The sequence below is a fragment of the Ischnura elegans genome, chromosome 6, assembly GCF_921293095.1.
Source record: "Ischnura elegans chromosome 6, ioIscEleg1.1, whole genome shotgun sequence".
Classification (NCBI taxonomy): Eukaryota; Metazoa; Arthropoda; class Insecta; order Odonata; family Coenagrionidae; genus Ischnura; species Ischnura elegans.
This window is the reverse complement of record NC_060251.1, coordinates 93,702,151-93,729,675: the sequence shown is the minus strand read 5'-3', so window position 1 is coordinate 93,729,675 and position 27,525 is coordinate 93,702,151. Positions and strand designations below refer to the sequence as shown.

Sequence of the window (27,525 nt, the reverse complement as noted above, 5' to 3'; positions counted from 1 at the left end):
ATTTACGAAGTTTTTTAGTTTATTTGTTAGGTGCTATAATACAACATTATAATTATATTTTTTTACATTAACGTCAATTTAGAGTGATTAGATTACAATATAAGTCGCTTAAACAATCTATTTCAGTGCAAACATACCAAAACTTGTAATAAAAGAACTGACATTGATGCTTTAAGCAACTTGATTGTTTGAGGTGTAACTTTGTGAAAGCGACTCATTATTAAAATGAAAAAGAAGGAAGCACAAAGTTCATGTGAAAGCACAAAGTTCTTCTATTTATTTTAATACTTTAATACTTATTATATTACTTTAATTAATCACAATTGATATAAATGTAAAAAATATAAATATAATCTGTGACGCATGAGATAACCCACACAAATTACATATAAGGTGTGCCTCATCAAAAAATGAAGTGCTTAAATAAAACATTTAACTATTACTTTATGCATAGCCAATAATAATTAAAATGCTCATTTACCTGTTACTACTTCCTGTTTGAGAAAATAATGATAGATATTGTTTCATGAACAGGAGCAATATTAGAAGTAATCGTAATTGTCATCCTACCGATTACTTTTTCACAGCGTAATGTGTAATTTTTTCAATACCAATACTTTTCTCATCATTGATGAAGCATTTTCCTCGATTTCTCCGCTGCGATCAAAGTCCATGCATCACTTCCGTAGAGAGGCATACTCCAAATGAAGCATCTGTTATGTTTCCATAATACTCTGTTTAAATTTTCCGCTGTTAGTAGCTCTATTTTTGCGATATCTATTCGCCTAGTCTATTTCAATTTCTGTCTTGCCCCTTCCATCGCAGGCTATTCTCCTTCCCAAATAAAAGAATTTAATCATCAAGAGTCCCATTTTTTGTTTATATATTTTAATGTAAGCCTTCACTCCTGTTGTCCTGCTGCATGTTAAAAATTTAGTTTTCTGTGCACTTATGCTCAGCCGGTAACCATCCGTTATCCTACTCGTATTTTTTTCAGAATCTACTTCAAATCCTTCTTTGTCTCTGCTATGCCAGCTCTTTCATCAGAAAATCGTGGCATACATATTTTTTCTCCTGAGGCCCGCGTCTACTTAAAAGTTTGCCTCCTGACTGAAGGCAGTGGCGGATCTATGGGGGGCTAAGGTGACTATAGCCCCCCACTTGGATATCCAATTTACACTAGATAGAATGGTTACTTTATTCGGACCCCCACTACTTCTGGGAAGTTACCCCTTACTTAGCACTCCCTTGTCTCTATCCTGGATGCCTGATGACCTAGCCACTGACTGAGGGTATTCTCTCTAAATTTAAGTATTCAGAGTATGCCTAGCTCATCAAAAGGCCTTATTCAACTGATTAATCATATGGATGAGACTTCAACTTCTGTGATTATTCCCTGTTATTTTCATATTGAACTTTTGTATTGAAGTGTATGCATATTTTTTTCTTAATTTTGCGTATGTGTATGTCTAGGATTATTCACTGTGGAAATTTTGCATCCGATAAATAATGAAATGATATTTTATTCGATTTCATTAATGTCCTTCCCGATTAAAACGTTGAAAATCACGTGTATTGATGTAAAATAGGATAAAAAAACACCAGAGACCCAGCAATTTTACAAGGCGCCTCCCGCATAGAGCCCTCTGTGGTGGAGGAGGACGTCTAGCCACAGGGATGGGCAAAGTGGGTGGCAGTCGTGCCAGACGTCTATATAACTCCGTCATCCTCTTTCTGGCAGACTGAGCCGCAGGAATCGTGAAGTGTGTAAGTGGCAAAAAGCCGAGAGGGTGAGGTAGAGGTCGAAACGGAGGATCTCGCTTAGGGGGGTGAAAAGTCTCCAGGGCGGGCGAAGGAGGCAAAAAGGGTACAAGGAGCCGTCGGCGCTAAGGGTTCGGATGTGGCTGGCGACCCTAGGGCGGGGGGAGGCGTGGGAAGAGTTTTTCGGTCACCCCTCAGCAGGGTTGAAAGGGTGGTTGTTACAGTTACGCAATGTCCCGCCGCAGGGGTGGGCGATGTTTTTCACACGGACCCTTAAAAAACCCTCTCCAACCACCACCGGTGGCTCCCAAAGTTTACACTAAACACCGCACTTCCACCCTCAAGGACCCATCCCGCCTCTCAATATTTCACCCGGCTGGACGCGGTCGAGGGAAACACCCCCGAACTATGAAATAGGAGTACCGCAATGGTCAGTCCTCGGGCCATTGCTGTTTTCGCTCTACGTGGGAGACCTCTTTGCGGGTATTAAAAAATCTAAATACTATGCTGACGATACAGGAACATAAAATTCACTATCATACTTATACGTTCCACACCGACAAACTGAATTTTAAATATCCTAATGCCATTTCACAAATCGCGCAAAGAAATGGTTATGATAAAGGCATCCCTTTTAGAATTTTAGGTAATTGTTTTTAAAAGAAAACATAAAAACCAATTATTCAATTATCTTTTCATGCTTATGACTGGTCACTAACTTGGCGCAAATGGCTAATATGACGTATGCAGACGATTTCAAAAATTTATATACACTGTCACCCCCATGATTTCCCTGAGACTATTAGATTAGTAAACTATAAATTATCTGCTATTATATTATGAGCACAAAAAACTTCATGAAAATAAATAGTAACTACAACCAAATCAATTATAATTGGCCTCTCTTGGGTTATTTATACACCAAATACTGCCGATATGCCAATGATTGAGGTCCAAAAGAATTTCTATATTTTACTCAAATACAACTTGTAACTTATAGGAAAAACTTCAGCAATACTCTGTCTTGGAAAATCACATTTTTTTACGTTTCAAATAAAGTTGATGCTCCCCTCCATGGAGGAAGACAACTTGTCTCCTAATTAAATTTTCCACACTTCGAAATGCTGGCAATGGAAAACTTGACACGATCTAGAACGTGAGAAAAGTTTCTGCAATCCCGAAACCATGCTTATGACACATGAACGTAATAATACTTTTTGCGTATAACCATACTGATATAGCTAGCTTTTAAAGAGCCAAGAAACATTTCAGAAATTGCGCAAAAAAATGTTCACGTTAAGGGAATTCCTTTCCAAATTTTAGACCGATAGTTTTCACAGAAAACCTCAAAAGCAATGACTAAATTAACTTTTCATGCTAATGACAAGTCACTATCTTGGCGCAAATGACCATTTTTAGAAAAACTTGTAAACAGGTTGCCGAAAGCCATGCCTGTGGAGAATTTTTATCTATCTTTTAAAAATACCGTGACCAGTGGAAACATTTTTATTTAAAGTAAAAGACAATAAAAAACTACCTATGAGGAACGCACGAATCGATTATTATTTTTTCGTATCCAAGTTCCGCAAAACTAAGCCAGAAACGTTTATATGTAAACGTAACAACTATATTTAAACGGCGCAATTACACATCTACATGATATCATGCGAGACACCTCTATGGGGTCTAGCAGGGGATAATTATCCCTTTATATACACTCAGCGAAACATGTAGGTGATAGCGCAATCGCAGGTGCAATTAAATAGAAGGTGCTAGCTCTCATCAGGCGTGCACCATTCATGCCGCTACCTCCGAAACGACTTAAGGTAACTCGCGTGGATAAATATTTTGACGGTAATATTACCCACAGAACGGAATATAGCGCATAGTACGGAAATCCACGGCTAAATTGGCTTATCTCTTCGCCCTAGAAGTTTCCAACCTGTTCTCTCGCCCAAAAATTCTCTGAAGTTCTTCCTTTCACTGGGATATTTTCGAGGCAATCTATCTCTTTCAAGGTCGATAGACAACTGCCACACCTTTTCGTTTCACATCAGCATCCGTTAAAAACACCTCGGGAATAACAAGAGGGGTTAGTGGGGAATGGTTTAATGAATTTGTATTTCCGAATTTCAGCTTAAATTCGGATGAAGTCATAGATATATTCAAACGCTGACATCGAGCAATGAATGAATCAATAAAGGAGATTGCACAGATGAGGCCCGTTACCATTCCATAAAAGGCAGTTTTCTGTTGCCACTTCGGTTGCATTTTAATCTGCTTTCAAAAATGTCCGCGGTGTGGTTATGGATGCAATGCGATACACTTTTTTCCCAATATTTTGAATTATTATGTTTTATATTCCAGGGAATATCATTGAACAATTAATAAATTTGATAGATCACATTAACATGTATATCAATTTTGGTTAATACCCCTAATTATACCATATTTCCCAGTGAAACTCGGATCAATTTGTCTGTTAGCGACGCGAATGGCGACTTCTGTAAACTCGTTTAAATGCGCGGTGGTTGACAATACATTCAGAGGCCGCATTTAGGATCCTCTTTTTCAATATTCGTGGAATCAATGAACGATTCATTATGAAGGCCCAATAGCTCTCCGAGTTAGGTTATTTCCATTCGGAAATAAAGAACAGCCTCCTGAATGACCGATCGGCACGCGGCAAGACGGAATCACGGGCTGGAGACCGTGACTGACTCTTTCTGATTGCGATTCAAATCTCATGCTATGTTATCTTAACTACGTGGGATCATAAAGAGGAGAGAATTACCATTTATTCCGAAGGATTTCTTGATACATAGCTGATACGATCGTGTTTTCTGATCTTTCAACAATGAATGCCCCGACATCACGAAGAAAATTGAGAAAATGGAGAGAAAATTAACCTAGGAATACTGCGAAATACCTTTCAAGAGAAAAAATTATGTATCATTAAAATGTTTTGTAAGGCTACTGTTTAATATCAAACTATGTACTGTCTCACACCTTGACTTTTAGGGAAATGGAAAATTCCTGAGGAGGAATAGAAATTCTTTGCCTCAAATGCTGTTCTACATTTAGTACCTTTGCTGAAAACTATGTTTTTCTCTTTGATTTTATTTTCAGTATTTTTCTTATACGTATATGATTGTATATAGTATACAATCATATACGTTTTTTAATTATAATTAAAGGTACGTTTATATTCAAATGTTTTACTTTTACACCTTTTTGAATATTGCATAACTTATGCTTATATTATCACATCACAGCAATTATCGTATGATTATTTTGTTTCGTTTAACGCAATGTTACCATCAATTAATAATTTTAGTATGCTTATACGATTGTAACTTATGAAAAATTGTAAAAGGGATTACCCGTTAAGTAAATAATAACATGATATTACCACAATTGTTGGAGAGCTCAACGCACGAATCGAACAAGGCAATGGTGACTCCTGAATAGATCACCACTCACTATATCAGACTAGCAATAAGAAGATGGTGGGAGAAAGGTCAAAGATAGACCATTTCAGTCCGCTATGAAAAGTTCGGGTGGGCGTTCATTAGCATCGCCTAGTAAAACACGGCCAACCCCACGGTTATAAGTCCCTGGGCAGTGAACATTTCTTTTAATATCTAAGAAGAGGGTTGCACGACGCCGCCGAGTCGTAAAACAAACATCCACACCACTTGTAGTTCGTGCTTCGCTCACCCTCGTGCGCAATATATTTTAAAACTCAAGAGCACTCCGCTAAAAACAGACGCTCAAACACGCCTCGGCTTAGGAGGAGAACCTTGGTCTCTTTACTTTAATATGCGTATTTTAGTGCAACAGGCCACGTGGGCCCAGTAAAAATTAGACTACGTCCTTATGGCCGACTTATGAGGCACAGAAATATATTTCAGGGAACCTCTATCGTTGAGAAAGTATACTTGAACAAAGGATAACGTCACTGGCTATTAAGTCGATGCACTCGTTTACTAATGTATTTCAATCTTGAATGTGGTTAAGTTTGAAAAATCAATTGACCCATATTTTTCTGCATTGTTGTTCGTCACTTGCTTTTCTTGTTGCGCGTGGAGAAAATTTGACATAATTGACTCTTACGTAGATAATAATAATTGTCATCTTTTTTAAAATAGTTACAAATGAGCAAATTGAATGATGGAAACAGAAAATTCGTGGGTGAACATAAAAAAATTGTGGAACATATGATAATAGTGTATAAGTGATTGTGTTTTACCAATACATATTTTTGCCAACCGTCATTACATAAATCTCATCAGTTTATATGCTGATGTAAGAGATATTTTGTTGAAACCACAGTTTGGTTCATTGTTGATATAACAAATGTTCACCTTTAGCCTGTTATTTTCCAGCGATACCCATCATGCCTGATTTAATGCGCGTAACTCACTAATTCTCATTTACTCACCTTTATAATTGTATACGCTCTAACGTACCCTGAAAATTTCAAGATGATGGCCCGGGTTATAAAAAAAACAACACGTCGCAAAGGAAGACAGGTCGATCCGGAGTGACGCGACATCTTATCACTGGGTGGACGGGAGTATCACACTATCTAGTAGAACGGGCACGAATCATTTCGACCCATTAAATTTTCTTCCTCCTTTCATCAATACGTCCAATTTTTTGGCATATTTTTATGTCGCCGAGTGAATTAGGGCATAATAAAGGGAAATATCAACAATCGCATTTCTATGATAGATAAAATGTTTAGTTGAGCCAGAAGGTGAGGCAATAATAGCTTTTTGAGAAACACGCAAAGCAGGATAAACCCCAACATAATACCCTGCGAGCCACCTCAGAGTTTTTGGCAGGGGGTGACCAATCACCAGTATGTAGCACGCAAGAGGATTCCCTCAAGCACATCGCACGGTCACACAAATATTACGCATAATAACGAAAAATACGCCCAATTCATTCATGCAAAGGCAAAACTTTTCAACGCTTAGTAATCCCTATAATAAATCCTTTATAGGTTAAAACAATGGAAAAATAAAAAAACTGCAATGAGTCGTCCTATCAAGTGACGCCATTTATTTTGTTAATCGAGAAACCGTTGCTATTTTCAACTGCACGAGCTAAAATGGCAGTTGAAATCTCTGCTTTGCACTCTATTTCCTTTATTCTCTTCTCGTGATCATGTCACTGTAGTATGACGATAAACAAAGGATATGATTCACGTCGACTAAGAAAAAATCTTTTCCGAATTTATTAGGCAAATTTAGCCGATAATTTTTTCTACGCTCCTGCAAAGATTCCCATTCTAAGTTACCTACCACATTGGAAACGTTGCTCTTATTACTGTAACAAATATCGATTACCGGAGAGTATCATTCAAATTGAATAAAAAGTTTTCAAGTATTGACCCAAATGTAATGTGAAATGTGATTTCATTAGTAAATAAACACCCCAAGTGTCGAGTGGGAGGAGATAATACAAAGAAAACTGGGCCTGGCGTAGATGAGAAGTAATAAGGGAGTCTGTCATGAGTACTTTTTGACTCAAAACCATCCTTTTAGCGATAACATCCATTATAAAAACTTTTACCAATACGTAATTATGAAATTTTCTTTTAATATTGGTATGAAAGGAGTAGGAAAAAATTCTTGAAATTAGAGAGGAATTTGATAGAAAGTTAGAAGTTAAATTTGATTTTGAACATGAGCCAATGACCCATTCAGCCTTTATAATGTTAAGAAACAGCGTCGACCATGTTCCCTCCTCTTGTTCCTCTCTGGGATCTGAGCGAAGTCGAACCAAATCCTCGGACATCCAGCAGACGACAAAAATCCCAAGACACAGCGACATCGCAAGAAAAAAAGGAAAGACCCGTGCACTGGCGACAGAAGAAGATCGTCCGAAACATCTCCGGACGGGGTCGGTCCGAATCTTTTTCCGGGACAATATTTTGCAGGTGGAACCACACGTTCAAAAAAAATAAAATAAAAATAAAAACGAGAGGAAGGAGAGAGAGGGAAAAAGAAGCGACACGAGGGAGAGGGTGTGGGTAGGACCCCGGCGCCCCCCAAAACATCCCAATTTGTCTTGGAATCCTCTTAAAAGCGTCACTCCCAACCCTTCTTTGGAAAAAGATATCGGTCCCCTTCCACGACGGGAGGGAGGGGGAAAAAGCTCAGAATGTAGGGAGCCCCGAAGGGAAAAGGGGGTGCGGGGCAAAGGGCCAGGGAGTGGTGGTGGACAGGGTGCGGTGTCCGACTCCACACTGCGTCCTTTTGGGGGGGGGGGGGTTAGGTGTCGTTACTAGAGCCCACTAAAACGCTTTTCAAAATCGCCTACTTTCACTCGATTGGCGGTGCGATCGAGTGTATACACTCGAGTCATTAAAGAATTCTTCTCGGGTTTCCAATCGGGTTAGGGTCATCGCAGATGCTAAAACGGTAGGAATCCGGAGACGAATTCATTCAAGTCATTTACCGGAAAAAAAATTAAGATTCTTCATGACTCGAGTCTTTAGTTAACCGAGTTTGGCTATGTTCGACCGCTCCCTCGGTAGAGCCCTATGAAGTGCTTTAAAACTCGCCTACTTTTACTCGATATGCCGTAGAATCGAATATTTACACTCGAGTAACTAGTTTCATGTTAAAGTAAATGATAACCGGACGAATTGTGTCGGTATAGTAATTGCATTCCTTTTCTATGATATTTTAATGGGTTGTTGATTTACGTCACATATTTTTAGTTAATTACATAATTTGCCGAGAAAAATATATAAATATACGCCTCATAATTATAATTTCTTCGAAATATATCTTAATATCATAATTATATATATCTTCGAAAAGTTTACTCTTCCATTACACACTTCCGATTATTAAGAGAAAAATATGAATTCATTACTTTTATTTCATTACATTACATCACTGATAAAAATTCATGCTTTTCCTGTCGACCAGAAGATGCGCTGTCTCCCACAGAATATTGGAATGGGCTTTTAAGATTCGCCACTCAATCCTAATCAATAGCGTCGTTGACAGCAGAGCGATCCGAATTCAACGTAAAAAAATAAAGCTAAAATTAGCGCATTTAACTAAAGGTTATATTCGCGATAGTGCAATTTCTCCTATACATAACTTTTCAATGTTATTTATGGAGGGTTTAATTCAAAATAATTTTAATCGTAATTGTACCTCTACTGAATACTTATTCCAAGAACTATTCCAAGAACTCATCACTTTATTAAATAGACTTTGATGTAATGTTTATTTGTTATATACCTCAAAGCGCTTGCGACTAATCGTTTTCTTTTAGAAGTCTAAAGTGGAAATTTGAATTACATCCGCGTTGATAGTGCATGCAGGGCGTAAAATAAAATAAAATGCCAACATAAAATATTCTTATTATTATTTGACTTTGACTAATAATGAAAATGTTGGTTCGCATGTTAGCACTCACGTTTTGGGAATATATTGACAGAGATTGCATCATGCACAGGTGCAAAATTAAAATTAATTTTAACCGTAATAGTAATCCTACTGATTACTCTTTCATAGAGTAATTTGTAGTCGTAATTTAAAATATGACAGGGTAATTGTGATTTAGGCCGATTGGATTATTTCATTACTTTTCTCTTCACCGTTGGCGCTTCTAAAGAGGCCCTTGGTCATTCAGTGGCTGCATTGGCAACGAGTTGTGGGTGGTTCCCTTCATAGACGCCGGCGCCTTCCCATAAACTCGAGGGCGGCTGTCGAACCCTTTGATCCCTCGCTTCCACTTAGTTAAAAGGGTCTCTCAGTGTTTCTTCCCAATACCCTGGCAGGGTGGGCGGCTTGGGACTGTGGCTCGTCTCTTCCGGGACTGTCTGTGGTGGTATCTGGGTCGGGAAAGCGAGTAATGGCCTTCCATCTTTTTTTCCGTGCCGTACGAACACATATTTTTCTTTGCCCTGCAAGGAGCAAAAAATAGAATGGCTGACCCTATATGAGTGGACAAGTGGTTGTGATGCATCGTGGTTCCAGTTCCACTTTAGGATTACCATATGCCCTTCCACACTTAGCCCCCTTTTGCATCCAATAAGCGTGCCCCTTAGCAGAGTGGAAGATACAGGGTCCGTTCAAAAACTATGGGGACTGGTTCCAAATATCAAAATTTATTGCAGTTATCATAATATTTACTTAATAACCTTCATAATACATTCCTCCTGAATCTATAAACTTAGTTCGGCGCGTCTGCCACTCGTCAAAAGCCCGCTGGAAGTCGGTTTCCGGGATACTGTTCAGAGCCTTTGTCGTCGCCGCTTGAACCGCCTCGATGCCCTTTGAGAAAAAATTGTGGAAATTTTCTACAGTTATTTGGGACCACTTTTAAAACTAATAACCAAACTGTTAACTCAAGCAGTAACTGATAAATCCAACAGTTATTGATGAGTTCAGCAATTACTGCTGGATTCAAAAATGGTCCCAATTAACTGTAGAACATTTCAACAATTTTTTCGCTAAGGGTGGAGTCGAACCGATATCCTTCAGCTCGCTTTTCATTCGCGGAAAAAAGAAAAAGTCAGGTGGAGCTGTAAGTCGGGGCTGTAGGTGGGGTGAGGCAACGTCACCACGCCGAATTTCGCTAGCAGCTGCAGCACAACAATTGCACTGTGGCACGGCGCATTGTCATGGTGAAGTTTCCGATTCTTGGCAATGGCTGATTACACGTGCGTTAAGGCCATATCACACTAGCGACTGCGACCGCGATTTCGACTGCGACTGCACCCCATCACACATCGCGGCCGACGCCACGGTCGCGCATGCGCACGTATGAACGTTTCTGCTTGTGGCTTGTTTATTTACGAAAGCCCAAAGAATGGATAGAGAGCAGCAATTGTTGAAATTGTTCCTAAAATATTTTAAAACGTACTTCATTATTAGTCACCTGTGTACTCGGGTCCAATATCTAATATGCCGGGCTTCCATCATCACTTTAAAAATCCGAAATTATCTCAGCGTTATCTCACAACCTTCTTGAACTTCCCTCGCTACGGTAACCAAAACAAACACGTCTGCCGCAAGCGCGCGAGATTGAAATAGAGCTCTCTGATTGGCTGCGACTGCGACTCAGAAGAATAGACGGTCGGCTATTCTTCTGAGTCGCAGTCGCAGCGTCGGCTGCCTCGCTCTGATTGGTCGACGGGCTAGTCGCAGCCGCAGTTGCGGTCGCAGCGGCGGTCGCAGTCGCTAGTGTGATACGGCCTTTACGCGATGTCGTACCAGCTTCGCGCACATTTCCTCATCGCAAGATACTCTGTTACGATGGTGTGGACGGTTACGACTGTAAGGCTGGTCTCCTCACTGATAAGGGCGATGGTTAAACGCCTGTAGAGTCCAAAACGTTTTTCACTATGCCCACCTGAGCATCGGTTCGAGCGGTCGTCGGGCGTCCGTCGTGGTGCTCGTCATCGACGAACTCCCGGCCTTCCTTAAACATTTTGTGCCACTCAAAAACTCTTGTGCGGCTTAAGGCATCATCCCCATAAGCCTGTTGAATGAGTTCAAGGGTCTCCGACGCGGATTTCCCGAGTTGAACACAAAACTTCACAGCATAGCGTTGCTCGAGAGTGGGCTCCATGCCGGGAAGCGACGACACCACAAACAATCACACGTCACAACAATCAACCTGCTGTCTCAACACATGCCCGGAGGCGACTGAACTAAAGTGCGCCGGAGTGGTGAGGGACCCCTCTACCGAGCCGACAAGTCGGACTCCCCACACACCGCATTGTTGAGGCCACAGCGACCCAGTCCCGACACTTATTGAACGTACCCTGTATAATAGGCAAACCGGGCAGGATTTGTGCGTCATTTCAAAGCATTAACGAAATCTTAAGAGTCCTATTAAACTATGTATACTAATATGCTTGTCATATAGTACACATGGTAATGTTACATGTACAACGTCAGTAGGCATAGCTTTTACGTAAACCAAGGATAAAGTACGCCATGAAAAAGTATTTCGCTAAGCCGGGATTCGAACCCGGATATCTCGATTGGCGGTCAGGCGTGTCGGCCAGACGCACCACCAAGTTAATTTCCCTGAGCGAACTTCAGGATGGGCTTTTACCGAACGAGGCATTGACGCCACAAGTCCACACCATGACAGATAGGACGGAGCTCGTGCTTAATAAACCAATCAAGCTGCACAAGTGGGTAAAAAGAGAAGTCTTCTAAAAACCATAAACATAAGAAGACTTAGTTGTCAACATCATGAGATAAGATGACCCGATGAAAACAATCGTTGACGGATAGTTGGACGGGAAGAAGGGTAAGGGAAGGCCCCGAATGAGTTACATACTACAGGTTGTAAAGGATGTAAAATAGAAGAAATACGTCGATGTAAAAGGCTAGCGTATACATGAGCGGAATATAGAGCTGCGTCAAACCAATCTTAGGATTGTTGGCTTGTGATGATAATTATGGCATCAAAAAATAATTCAAATTCTGGTTTGTATGTTCACTGTTTGAGAATATATTGGCATAGATCACAACATGTACAAGGGCAAAATAAAAAGTAATGGTAATTGTGATCCTACTGATTCCTTCTCTTCAAGCAGTAACTTGTTAATGTAATTAATTACAAATGAAAAAGAAGTTTATGGTGTTTTCCTATGGTATGTTTTGAATGAATATTTTTATCTGGCTGCCATGAGGATGAAATAATGATGTCATGTTAGTGCGTGAATTCGAGCTGCAGATGATGAATAATTGAAATGCGCGAAAATTCGATGTCTCATATCTATGGCACCTCCGCGAGAAATCGATAAAAATAACTTCTGTAACGTGCGCGTGATCTTAGAGGGGACTAAGGAGCACAGACCTTATACATGCCAAAGGATGAAAGTTTTCATGTGGATCGGATTGGTGTGGTGGCTAGAGTGGTGGATTTCCACCTTGTGGACTCGGGTTCAAATCCTGGCGGTGGCAGAGAATTTTCAGAGAATTCCCGATCCCTGCTTAAATGTCGCGTGGAGAACATTTCAAGCGCAGCACTACGCCTGTCGGATGGGACGTTAAGCCATGGCGCCTTTCTTTAGTAGCAGGCTAACCCCAACGCCGGGTTTCTCTCCACCCTTCCTTAACTACCCTTCCATCACGGCACAAAATGACCTAAGCTGTCGGTCGCCTCCTTGCAATACCATACCAGGAGCACAACGCGACGCCTTTCGGGAGTCAACTGTTCTCCGCGCGAGCTGGTTCGAGTAGGGAAGCCTTGGCTGCTCACGGGCGCGCGATGAGGTCTGCAATTGCGTAATCGCTTCCCTTCACTTGCCCTCACTTTTTATGGCTCACAGAGATCCGTTATATCACGGAAACACCCAACGGGATCATTACCTACTCTATTACTCGGTATAAATTTATTTCAATGGCATTTCGCGCAGATTTTTGAGCTTAAATGATATCTGGTAAGTCTTGGCAACCGAAGCAATGTTCTTTCGAGGTAAAAAAAATCTTCCATATCGACCATAGTTTGTGTTTTGAGAAGGCGAATTTCTCCAAAGTCAAATAATTTAATGAGGCTGATCTCTTCAAATTGAACGATTTGCGTTTGAAATGAGATTTTGACATGAATATTATGACGAACTTAAATACCAATGTTTAACTGCACATTTTGAACATTTTTTTGTATAATTAAATTGCCTGAAGAGAGATAACTGGATGTTAAAATTTGCCTACTCCAACGGAGCAAAAGGTCGAATCGTCAACAATAATTCAAGATTATATCATATTTAAGTTCCACGACAGGGTATCAATATAAACCATTCAAAATAACAACTTTTCAAAGGAAGCTCTCTACTGAAAGTGGATTTGCATGGCAATTGGCCTCCTCAAGAGGTTGGGATACTACTTGGGATAGGAGCAAGTTAAGAAATAGAGAGCTATTTACATGGACGTACTTACCTCAACTCCAGTTCTTCACTGCTTCAAATTGTGCGACCAGATAAAACCTTCACGGTTGGTGTGGCATCCAACTGCTCCTGAGAGAAGGAAAAAAGAAGATATAATTTTCCACTGGATGTCAGCACAGAACAGAGACTCACTCATTTCCCTTAGCAACCAGGTTTTTGTGTACTTATTCTAACAATTAACTTTCCCTAACTCTGTTGAGAAAAAAATCGCTTATACCCCTTGGCTTCCAACCCAGTCATATGAAACGACTTCCACTGATACATCAGAGACAAGAGTGGCAACCGCATTGTTGATGGTGCGGGTAAATTTGGCCAAGATTGAAACAATACGTAGGAGAATTTTAGAGGATATTTAGAGTTATTTTAATAATTCGTTATATAATTAAAAGAAGTTTCTTTAACAGAAAAGTGATTAATCAAATATTTACTTTTTGTTAAATATTTACTAATTGAAAATTATCATAAAATACTGAACAGTTGCTGATAATCCAACGATTTCATACCGAACCCATTTGAGAAAATAGTTTTCTAGCCTATCCCACCGGAACCCCATTCTGAATTAAATAATTTATCATCACAAACACCTCCAGGCAAATAATAAAATTCAAAAGGCATTGACAAAGCCCTTTATACCAGCAAAAAAGTACCCAAGTAAAACCCTCACTTGCAGTGAGCATGTAATGAAGAAAAAGCACTAAATAGGCCCCTTGCTCTCGAACAGCGGAACAGAGAAAGCTGGGAGCGTTCGTCAATTGTCTCAGCAATCTATCTCCCGCGTGTCTCCCGTCATCGGTCTTTAAGTCGCTCCATGTCCCCTCTTACCTCACTCGATCGGCAAAGTGCCAGTTTGCGCCAAACGTCACGCGGTAAAATGTCTGTGCATGTCCACGTTTTATTCCCATCTCCAGCCGACGAGAGCCATTCTCTTTGAATGACCTCTGATCCGACTCCGGTTGACAATTTCTTGAGAGCCCGAATTGATCGAACTCGCTACGTCGAGCAACATTGTAGGACCGCACATTACTCTCAGCGGGCTTGGGCCGACTATTAATTTTAATTTCTTACACATAAGGTCAACAATGAGGACTTTAGTATGCCAGAAATTATCAATTTAAACTGAGCTGACCACAAACTCTGCAAAATATTACCTATCTTGTGAGAAAAAAACTTAATGCCCGTCGTATTTGAGCAGAATGGCATTATATCAGCCATATGCGCCACTGAAATACGATTTAATTTGAAAAAATTAATGACTTTTTGCCAAAAGTATGAGTGCACTATTGTAATAATATCATAACAAAAAGAAACGCAAGACCCTCTCAGTAACATTTTATTGAGTCTCGATAATTTTTTCGTAGTTTTAGCCATTTATGACAGGGAGTCAAATAGAGGAATTGAAAAATACGTTGGTTATGCCAAAAAATCACCGTTTTACATTAACTCTAGATAAGATAAATTCCTTGGATTAGCGGACGAGCAGATAAATTTCCTAGATTAACGTGAGCGCTTCCCAAAACCCGATTTACTATCACGGATCGCATAAGCACGTGAACAAAATTGACTGGAGTGACGCAAGTAAAACTAATTAATTTGTTATGTATCTTCCTAAGAACGCGTAAACAGCACAGGGATACATAAATTTGATGGTTGCTATCAAAAACTAAGATTGTTGATGACATCATTCTAATTGGTTGGTAAAATAACTAAAATACACGCTGGCGGCGAGAATATAATTGCTCACCCTGTCCACTCCCATTATAAATTATAAAGAGAACATTTAAATTCATAGTTGGTTCCATTTTTCGGGATACGGAGTTAAATTATTATTTCCCTATACGCAATATATTCATAGTAATGGGGAGATATTCGTGGTAATGGGAAGAAATTAAGAGCTTAGGAAAATGTTATGGATTAACACTGGCCTTTTTTTTAAGATAAGCTCAGAGACTAATTGGTGATACTGGAAAGGTATGAAGTTAAGTACGGTTGGAGTTAATCACAAAATTTAATTGGAATAGCACGCCACGCATGACAGGGATAAAATTTAAGCACGCTCAGATAAGGTGTTACTTTTAACTGTCCGTGGGAAAAAGAGTGATAAAAGATAATGGAACTAGCTAATTGCGTAGAATCGAGAGGAAAATAGGTCCGACGTCATCCTTTAATACACGACTTCAAAAATTATAAGGAGTTTAGAAAATAAGACGAAAGCATTTTTTTGAATTTCTGCATTGACTATTAACATATAAAACACGTAAATAAGCATTTTAGGAGAGTTAAACTGCTTAAATAACGCTAAAAAAGACAAGTACTGATTTCATCAGAATCTCCACAAGTAAAGGAATGCAAAAATTAAGCACGGAGATAGTTGGTAAGCGGTATTTGGCAAGCTAAAATTTTTATATTTGAGGATAATGAATGCAACATTATAGTCAAATTGGGTTGTAGGGTTTCAATGACTAAGAAGGGAGAAGTTGTAACATTCTGGAACACTAAATAGTATCTAAATATAGCCAAATACTACGGAGGTATTTGAACATGTATATTGGGAAATATTTCAGTTTTCCAAATCTTAAGCAAAATATCCCTGAAAAACGTTGAAATTATTATTCAGATAATGCCTTTGAATAACTATAAATATGATAATTGATATTTTCCACACAAAATAAGTATGTTAATTAAAATTAGTATTAGTATGGCTTTAAATTGAAGTAGATAGAGTGATATTCTTGAAATAATAAAAAAAGTATATGTGCCTATTTTTCATCCTTTTACCACGATCATAACAGTGATGTAATCTGAAATGTGGAAGCAAATGAAAAGTTTTCAAATAATGTGCGTGTGTCACACTTACACTTAGACCTACTGACCGGTTGATTTTTGTGTGATCAAAAATTTCTAATCGCTGCCATTTTTAACACAATGTATTGAACAAAAGGGAAGAATATGGGGTGGCTTATTTAATCAGAGAATCTAATCCGAAAATTTTCTGAAATGAAATAAAATATTTGGTACTCATATTTCGGTTTTCAACAACATTATCAGGTGCATCGTGCATTTTATAATGCTATTTCAGCTAACATAAATTTTTTCCCCAGTTCATATCCGAGCTAACTAAAATTATATCCACCTCACACGTGGCTTGCTGTTCCAATAAATTTTGTGATTAGCTCCTGCCGTACATCATTTCATATCTTTCCACTATAACCAATCAGTCACTGCGGGTGCCTTAAAAAGGCCACTGTTAATCAACGACATTTTCCTAAGCTGCTGATTTTTTACCATTACTACGAATATATTACAGGGAGCTAATACTTGAACTCCTCGCGGTATTGATATAAAATCTTGGATACTCTTTGGTTTTCAACAACATTATCCAGCTTACAATGAAACATCATTATTACATGTTTCGTGTTTGAATAAATCCCGTGCAAATATTGCTTATATGTTTCATTTGAATTATTTAATCCTACCTTTTGCTCTCGACTGAAATCTCTTGGCGTTGCGGGATATTAGTAGCAAAATTTATAATATCATATTCCATACAAAGTTGAAAACACGGCAAGGGTATTTCAAATTGAGTCACTCCATTCAAATTCGGTTCATGTAAATTCCAAAGAAGGCGGTACGTGAGTTGCGATGGAACTGCTCTAAGGTGGACTTTCGCTTTTCGCCTCTGATTGACTACACACTGCCCTCTCGCATGTTAAGGCTTTGATTGAAAATTGTCTTCCACGATCGCGGGCCATCAAGCATTGGTGCCCGGCCGTTTATATCAGTCAACATCCCATTCACTTCACGCCCAAAACGCTTCGCGATGGAATTATAACCACCATTTTCACTCTTGAAATACACGCGCGGGTTGTCATTTCGTGTATCCGCAAGGGGGAACACTCACGCGGTGAACAAGACACAGTGAGAGCCTTAATCAGTGCCCATGTAGTAAACTTAAGAAATCTAAGCACCAGGGAAATAGACCAACATGGAGCTATTATCTAAAGCAAGCCATCTGTGGCACGGTTTTTTCCAGCCTGGTGAGAGCATAATCAATTCTCCACGTACTACTCGTAACAATGCCCAGCCATTTAAGGCTTTGAATTTTTAGGAGGACAGTTTTAAAGATATTTTCCGTGTAATTTTGTATGATTCGTGCAAATTTTTTTCTCGGCATCGAAAAATATGGTATAGTCTTGAAAATGGTACAGTGTAACCGAAACTAGTCGGCAATAAAGTGTGTGTTTTTGTAGAAAAGCTAAGAAATTTCCTTCCAAACATTAAATATGGAATTCTACAAAGTAAAGGCCTCAACAATTCAGTGCAAATATGGTATACATGCGACCTACGAATAACCTATTCAATTCTCCTGTTGGCTTGTAATGCTCGTTTCTACAGCCAACGGGAGTGGTTTACTAATGATATTTTAACTCGGTGTGAATGAAATGGAAGAGGAAATTTGGAAATAGCTGTACCTACTTTCGTTAAGGAATGGACAAAAATATTGAAATCAACAATTTATCTAAATAAGTACGGCTAAAAAGGTATATCAAAAATTGGTCATTCAAACAAAAAAATACGCGTATAAGTAGGTACGTAAAATTGGTATTTTATAAAAATATGATTTTTGTGTTTCGGTGCTAAGGTTAAATATTTTTGAAACAAAGAAATTCAATCATGGCTAATTATAACGAAAAAAATCAAGTTGTGACTGCATTTGAATGGCAATGGTTTCGCGTACTCTTACCGACATCAATATTGAACCCTGCATCTTTGGATTCGAGAATGCAATTTGCTTCATCTTCATCCAGATATTATGTTGCTCACAGAAAACCTACTCATGCACCGTGATGGCTTAATTTTCTTATAGACACGTAGTATAAAAGATGAGTGAAATCGGTTACAATAATTTAGCTTTAAGTGGGTGGAAAAGATATTCGAATTGGTGTATTGGAGGGGCATATTATTCCTGTCATTTGGCTCACGTTTTTCAATAATTTTATATGCAGAGTATAATGCAGCATGTAGCTATGCTCCCCATAATATCAGTACTGGATGTTAAGGCAGAGCAGCTTCGGTCATAATCTCTTTCTACTCAGCAATATCTGAAAATAAGCACGAAGAAAACCAAGATATTAGTATGCAGCAGAAGAGAAGAAGTCAAGAATAACATTAAAATAGGGAAGCAAAAACTGATAGAGGTGGATGAATTCGGTTATTTGGGAAGCAAGATAACTAGTGACGTGAGAAGCAAGAAAGAAATTATCAGCAGAATAGCCCAGGCGAAGAGAGCATTTCACCAAAAGAAAGATCTGCTTACATCGGGAAACGTAAATATGGAAGTTAAGAAACAATTTATAAGATCTACATTTGGAGTGTGCTCATATACGGAAGTGAGGCATGGAAAATGACCGCAGCGGAGAAAGCAATGATAGAGGCCTTCGAAATGTGGTGCTACAGAAGAATGACGAAGATCAAATGGATCCACCGAGTTACTAACGAGGTGGTCCTAAGAAGAGTAGGAGAGAAGAGAAGCCTCATGAAATCCTTAACAAGAAGACGGAACAACCTTATAGGCCACATCTTGAAATATGATGGCCTGATGAAGACAATCGTCGAGGGACAAGTGGAAGGCAAGAATGGGAAAGGAAGACCTAGAACAGAATATATGGAACAAGCAAAGAAGGATGTGAAAGAGAATAAATGCGTAGGCGTGAAAAGATTAGCTGATTGGAGAACTGAGTGGAGAGCTCCGTCCAACCAATCCTAGGATTGTTGACCAGTGATGATGACTCAGCAAAACCGAGAGGTACATTCAAAAACAAGTTTTTGGCAAATGTAACCATCGCATTTACGCATCACGTAAATTTACCATAGTTGTTTTTCTGCTCTTTATGTAACAATTCTTCGGGTGATATTTTGTTTATTCATATTTAATGACATTATTTTTAGCGTCGATAGCTTAAAAAATAAACTGATATACAGAATAGCTCCGCACTAAAGAGAATTTTTGGCGACATTGTGTAAATGTTGCTTTTTTAGGTCCGTAAATGGGAGATATCAGCAGAAAAAGGTATAAACAGGTAGCATAGGCATTTTAGAGTATAAAAAACGGCCTTAATTTCACCATAATTAATGCTAAATGATCGCATAACTTAATAATATTGGTTTTCCGAATAAAAGAAAAAATAGGCATTTTAGGCAATGTTCTCAGCTTAACCATTATCTAAGAAAAGTCCGACTACAATCATCGAATCAATTATTCGAAGCTTGAATTTAATTATGACAAAATTCAGGTATTTCGCTGTTATATATAGATGCTAAGGAATTACATCGCAAGTGATATTGCTATTGCTAGGGCTATTGGGTAATCACGAGATGTCATGTGAATCATTCGCAAAGGCGATAATAATCCGAGAAAGTAGATGAATTTAATCGGTGTTTAATAATATTAGATGGTTTCAATGCTTCTATCCGAGCCATTTTCTAATAATTTCTAATAATATTTGATAAGAAAAATAAATCTTTCATATTTCACTTTCACATTTCATATTTTCAAATTTCACACAAAAAAATTCACTTTCTTATCAAATAATATTTGATAAGAAAAATACAACATGTGTTTGCTCCAATGATTCATTTATTATAAAACATGTTGAAAATATATAATAAAAGATTATCATTAAATGGCAACCGGTGCCTAAAAATACTTACTAAAACATAAACAAACATCAACACGATGAACAGAAGGTGTTTACTTAGTTATCCAGGATAAACTGAAAACTTTTGTAAGAAACAAATCCTGAGCAAAGTGCTAGATGGAAAAATTGCCCACGAAACAAGGTAAATAAAGTGTTATGATGCTAAGATGAAATAATGAATCGAGTTAAAAATATTTTAAATTATTTTTATTTTTATAATTTTCAAGGTGGGTATAATCTTCCATCTGTTGATTTTTTAAGCAATTTCGTTGCCTACCAACGCAAGCGGAATGCTTTTCCGGGGCTCAAGATTTATAACTCACTCACTTTCCACCGACCTGAAGAGCACGCCATAAACTCTCATCCCGCATACATTCATGGAATAAACGGTTCACACTCTCATATCTTAAATGGAATCTCGGAGATCAATTCACTCAATTAATCATAAATGCATTTTTAGATATCTCAGTTTACGACTAACGGCAGGTTTGGGAGCAATTAAAAGTCATCTAAAATATATGTATAAACATTAAAAGATATATTCCCTCCTTAAAATACAGCTTCAACAGCACTTAAATTATAAGTTTCTCTCTTTATAATTGGAAGTGAACAATAATTTATGCATAAACTAATATATATGTGATAATAATGGTCTCCCATCACCAAATACGATTTATAAAGGAACTACATTAAAAGAATGACTGCGAAGTAAAGTTTTCATGGTGGTCTTCGTGATAAAATAGCGAGGTGTCCAACATGTGTAACTTACCAAATTATCTAATACTCACGTTGCCCAACGAAAGTGTTTTGCCCTAACAACCAATGGAATCATAATGAAAATGGAGTTCTTTTCAATAACAAGGGAAGTTACTGTAAATAATTCATTCAGCTGTCGAAGAAGGGAAGTCGATTATTGACCAATTGATTTGGAAAAATAATAAAATGGCGATTTTCAATTGGTCTTCGATTGACGAAAGTCAAGATCAGACCAGTCAATAAAGTTAAACATTTCTGTAGAAAAATACTCTTTCCCAATTAATCTCTGTCTAAGGTCGATAATTATAAATTAAAAGACACGAAACGTAATATGTTGATGATACCCGATACTCGGAATAGTGATAAGAGTCTATGTCTCTCACATTTTTGATACCCGTTACCCAATTTAGAGATCATCAAAACCAAAGCAAGTAATAAATACTACTATATAGTGACGAAATAAACTATCAAAAAGTTTTATTCGTGGAATCGATGAAAATTTTTGCGGATGAGCCTACATTTTCATGATTGTGCGTTCATTCTATTGACTTTCTCCACTAATCAATCATTTTACATAGAAGAAATAGTATCACTAACTCTACCCTGCTGAGATTTTCCTCGCGAAATGGTTGACATTTTTGGTTGATACCCCACTGGTCTACGCATTCTGAATTCTCGCTGCACGGTCTCACGGATCTTGTGCAGACGATCCTGTAGCTTCCTCGCCAAAAGCCACTTGATACTTCATTTCGCTTATTCCTAATATACGCCCCAGGAACTTTCTTCGCATTATCACCTTCCCATTCATCTTTTGTCCTTAGGGAAGAAACTACCTCACGCTCCAGGTTTGCATCCATAAAAAGCTATCACATTTGACTAGTCGACTCTCTTCCAATGGACGTTTTAAAACATCGAATTCTGTTCTTCGTTTTACATTGATTTACCCAGCCTCTATATTTGAATCAGCGAGTGTAGACTTACTCTTACGTAATATAAAGTATTAAAAGGATATTTTTTAGGCTTAAATAAAGAAATTGAAGACTTTAGTCTAGATGAAACATGATATCTTTCGTCTAGAATCCAAGACGCCAGTCTCTACCGAGACCAAGACCTACTACCGTATACGTAGGTGGATGTTGGGTTTGGAGTACGACGAAACATAGAAAGCATCGAGAAAAGGGAAGAAACAATATTCAATGGATTCGCTGTCCATCCCGCAGACGGCTTCACGCGCGAGAGACTTGAACGGGCGAGGTGACCTCAACGACCGAGACCTAGGAGAAAAGTCGTCCCACGCCACGTAACTCTCCGCAATGGCAAATGACAACTCTCTTACACTCGTGCATGAATACATGTATTATATATGTTTCCGCGGCGGGGAATAGGCCGCCCTCGGAACGACAGCGGAAGGTTTAGAGTGGGCCGAGGAGAGGAGCGGAAACAACTTTCCACTCTTCTGTCGGGATGAGAGTAAAAGCGTGATATGGGGGAGGCGATCGCACAGGAGTGGGGATATCGGACGCCGGGCGGCCCGGGGATGTTGGGCCTGGGACGGCCGGGGGGCGTCGCTGTGGGCTCGAAGTCGAAGCGAATTCACTCCGACCCGAATTAGATAAACGGATGGGAAAGATGAGATAGGACGAAGAAATATCTTCCCCATTTGGTCATTCCTTTGTAAATTTAAAATAAGAAAATGCCGAAGTTTCCGCCCACTTTTTATGAGTTGGTGACGTCACAAGAGTTCATTAACTATAAATAAGGTAATTTATATTTTCCACAATGAATTAGAATGAGAATGACAGTAAATTAGAGCCGGTTATGAGGCATTCTTGCAATAATAACAAAAGGTGCATGTACCTAATTTGTCTTCCCTATTATCACCACTTTAGGCTTATAAAAGGGAGTGTATCAACTGCAATGCTCGTGCGGTAAATGTTACATAGGACAGACCGGACGATCTATCACAACCAGGATAAGGGAACATAAACGTGCCACGGAGAAGAAGCAGTTCCACCTTTTCGCCGTCTCGGAGCTCGTTTGGTCGGAACCTGGCCACACTGTGGGCTTCTCGATAAGCCTCAAGTCCTGTGTATTGAAAGCCGCTACTATCCTAGGCTAATCAGAGAGGCCATATAGATAATACCCATATAACACGGCCAAATTTATGCATCGCTACTTCTGACCTGAAGACGACAGCAGGATGGCTGGAAGAACTGTCGTCACTGGGGACAACTCAACGCGGAGGAATGCCCGAAAGCCGAGACTCATATGGAGAAACGGCGCAGAAACTTTATATCCATCTCCGTAGTAGATCTATAATAATGTCAGGACTTCCGCGTGACGGTAGTAAAATTTACATTAAATTCTATTGGTAAAAATCCCCTGGACTGGGAATCGAGCACGAGATAATCTTTTTCCTATTCCATGAATAGATACTCATTTGATTCATTCATAGAAAATAATGATAATTTATTCTACCTAAACAAATGGATTACGACAATATTTATTTTTACATCAGTAAGTTGTGTGCCCCACTAGGCTAGAGGCCTGTTTTTAGGGTACCGGATTTTTTTTCCCTCATCGTTCACATGATGTAAGGATATATCATTGCATACAAGAATATTTTGACAAAAAAAAACAAACGAGCTTTCTTTAGCATCAACAACTTGATTCTGGCAACAATGGAAAAAAAGAGTTACAGGGCAAATATTAGCATAAGGTTATTTCGTATGAGGGTATAATATAAGTAAGTAAGATAAATACTTGATATATGATGTAGTTTTAGAGCGGATAATGGGGTTATTGGGGGAGAGAATGGTAAGTGGATAGAAGCGAAGGAAGACGGCGAAAGTGGGGGGTAAATGGCCACCAGGCACCTCCATCTTTCTCCCTCTCTTATCTGCGCCGGCCACAGCCTCTCCCCACCCCATCCACGGGCCATCTCTCCTAAAAGGCTCTCTCCTCAAACCATGAAATTGAGCCGTCAGTGGTTTAGTGCAGCGAAAGTTGGGGAGGGGGGGAGAGAGGAGTGGGGGTAGGGGTGGAGGGAGAGCGATTAGGATAAGTGAGAGGGGACTGGGGCGGGGGGGGGGGGGGCACGACAAGATGAGAGGGTAGCCGAGTGGAGGCGGCTCGCAATAAATTCATCGCTCACGTACCCGGCGCCAGACCCCGAATTCCATCCTCGGGCAAGGAACTCGAGAGGAAAAGATTCGCCACTAGAATGTTCCGCCCAAAACTTTTAAGGAACTACAACTAAAGCACTGCATGAAACGTGTAACCTTTTTGAGCAGTCACGCGATCGGGTGCAAAGTTATATACACACTAAGCAGAGGCGCAGCGAGGAGGGGGATTTTAAAAATTTTACTTAATTGGATTGATATTACTAATAGAATAGTGTAAGGATTAATAAAATATCCCTCAGAAAGCCGTAAAACACTATTTTCAACGATTTATCTTATACATAGAGTAAAATAAAATTACTTTGTTCTGCTCCACACTTTATTTTAAATAGCACGACACTTTATTTTAAATAGCACTAGATGATAGCATTAGATGCTGAAACCCGGGTCGTGCTATTTAAAATAAAGTGTGGAATAGAACAAAGTAATTTGATTTTATTCTATTATGAAGCAATTCCACAAAGTTACGCCCAAGACAGTGTCTTATATTTATCTTAAAATTCCTACACCTACCGCTTATCCTGGTTGGTATACCATACCCCCACACACTCTGGTATTATTTGCACCTAAACCCCCCCAGCCTTAATTCTTAGCTGCGCCCCTGACATCAAGGACTAAATACATCATGAAAAAAGCATTTGGATTAGCCGGGATTCGAACCCAGACCTACCGATTGTCGGTCAGGTATGCTACTTGGTAGTCAGGTAGGCTTGGTGGTGTTCCTAAGCTTATAATACTAATCTTGTATTTTTTCGTTATTAGAATTAGTTCTTTACCTTTATCCCACCCAGTCACTTCTTATCGCATCCCTTAACTTGCCCAGCGAAGATGCGGAAAATTTCACTCCCTCCAACCAAATTTGTTGGATGCGGTTTGTTGAGCTTTTAAGAAATCCGCTGACTACTAGAAAAAAAATCACATTTAAATTAAGTAAAAAATGAAGCTGTAAGGTTAAATGACACCGAGAGGAACCTTAGACAATTGAAATAAATTAATACGATGAAAACTTTCGAATCCTGGTGCTTGGTTTGCATTCAGGAGATCAAACGTATGGGTAATTGTTGGGTAGGATATTTTATAGAAATATATGTTTGTTTAAATGGTAATAGATGCATCAAAATAAATGACTCAAATCTGCATATATGTCATCATTGAATATCGTTTTCAAAATGTAAAAGTAATTTTGATGAAATTCAATCTAAATGAAGATTTTTGTAGCAAGTGGGAACGAGGCTTGATTTTACTCCACTTCGCGATCGAAAGAAGAATGTAATGTAAAACGAGTAAAGCGTCTATGGAGCGTATGAGTTGACATATGGATAACAATAATAGAGAAAACCAATTGATTCTGCTTGAATGAATCTCCATAAAAGCCACACGTCTGGAAAGTGTGTGTGTGTGACATTTACGCGTCGGGTCGTGTGTTAGTGCAAGAGGATTGGCGACCCGGATATTGCCCATAAATGGTCGGACTTTACGCCGATCTTAGGGCAGACATAAAACCAGTACAGGATAGTGTCTGCCATGAAATTTTAGGGCCACGTGCAGGCGGTACTGTTTTTGATGATCATGGCATGGAAGATTTTTCGACGCTGGAATACACGGACAGTACTCAGTTAAGTTTGCCATGACATAATGCTTTCGCACTCCGAGAATGTCAAGTCCATGAACTATACCCACGCAAATTGGTGGAAAATATCAGAGTGGCGTGTCAAGGGATGAAATTAATTGACGGTTTTTAGTAAAAATTAAATTTAGCCGTTAATGAAAAATTAGCGCAATGGCAATAAAAATCAACACGTGCATGTAACCATATAATTATCTGAATCAACAAAAAACTACCGCAATAACGGTATCGAATTAAATTTAGTGGTCCCTTAGCCGTATCCATGTCTTTAGCGGAGTTTACTCATTAGATACGCATTGTTACATCCATGCAATCTCGAGAGGTATCCCTCCGTGATTCACGGTTTTAGAGGACAAAACATGAATGAAAAGCGCATGAAAATATGACTATGACTCTAGGCGTTCCAAAATTCTAGGCTTATTTTCCCGTTAATTTAAAATCGACCAAATGCCACGCTAACTTCGTTAATTCAGCCAAGCTCAATGCTAATATATGAACGCCAGCGTATTCTATTGTAGTATGAGTACTGGATTTTCACGCTGCTAATCGTTACTCATTATAAGTCAACAATGTTAAGATTGGTTTGACGCAGTTCTCCATTCCTCTCTCCTGTCCGTTATCCTATTCATAATAACGATTTTCCTCTCTTTTACATATTTTATAACCTGTGTCCTATGTAACTCATTCGAGGCTGCCCTTTGCCCTTCTTCCCTTCCACCTGTCCTTCGACGATTGTTTTCATCAGGCCATCCCGCCTCATAATGTCACGAGTTTTTAGAATGCCTAATAGAATACTACTTTTATAAAAAGTGATAATAGAGCAAGAAATAATGCTCACAAAGTATATTTTGTATTGTAACATTGAAGAAGACGAATGATTGCGAATGTAATAGATTCTATACCGATCACAATTAAAGAGAGCGAAGATTATATCACAGAAGCGTATCATGCATAGCTAGATGATTTATGAAAAAGTCCCATTAATATTGCAGGCTACGAATAGAAAGTACGGTCAATTAACCTCTACTTATTTTTCGATAAAACGGCCAGAAGACGTTAAAACTTAAATCAATTCACTTATGAGATGAGGTAAGTATGCACTAAGTTTTTGATTGGAGTACATATGAAACCAAATCAAGGCTCCCAGTTGTGACAAGTTTTACACGCGACTTGTGAGGAGCGAAGGGCGAAGAAGTCAGCCTTTACGGATTGATACAAAGTACCTCCTAAGGAGTATAAGGAAAGGCGTTCATTAGCCATGTCAGTCGCTGTACAAAGTGTCCGGCTGTTGGCATTAGGGCGAGGGAATCGTGCCTGCTTCTTTTGTGGACGGGCAGAGGGCGGGGCAGTCAGCCGAGCTCTCCGCCGCCCGGGAAGGAGGGGAGAAAATAACAAATGAATAAAAGAAACTGAAAAAAATAATAAAATAAAACACTCCGTGGGAGAGGGAGAGAAGCTTTTAAGAGAGTATATATCTCCGGGGCAGAGCAGAGAGCCACCGAAGGCAGACTCGCGTCCCAAGACGAACACTCTTCGTCCGTTTGTCCTTGTTGTGCTTCG

The 27,525-nt window shown here is 39.1% G+C and overlaps 1 protein-coding gene across 2 annotated transcripts in view; it reads right to left on the bottom strand.

Moving 5' to 3' along the window:
- The window catches only part of LOC124161199 (transcription factor GATA-4-like), a 209,817-nt gene that overhangs the window by 129,315 nt on the left and 52,977 nt on the right, over nucleotides 1-27,525 (bottom strand). The window contains exon 2 of one of the 2 annotated variants that reach the window (XM_046537447.1): nucleotides 13,698-13,774. The gene's annotated coding sequence lies outside the window, so the exon portion shown is untranslated. The remainder of the gene's footprint in view (nucleotides 1-13,697; nucleotides 13,775-27,525) is intronic. The other variant, XM_046537449.1, reaches the window with a different exon arrangement.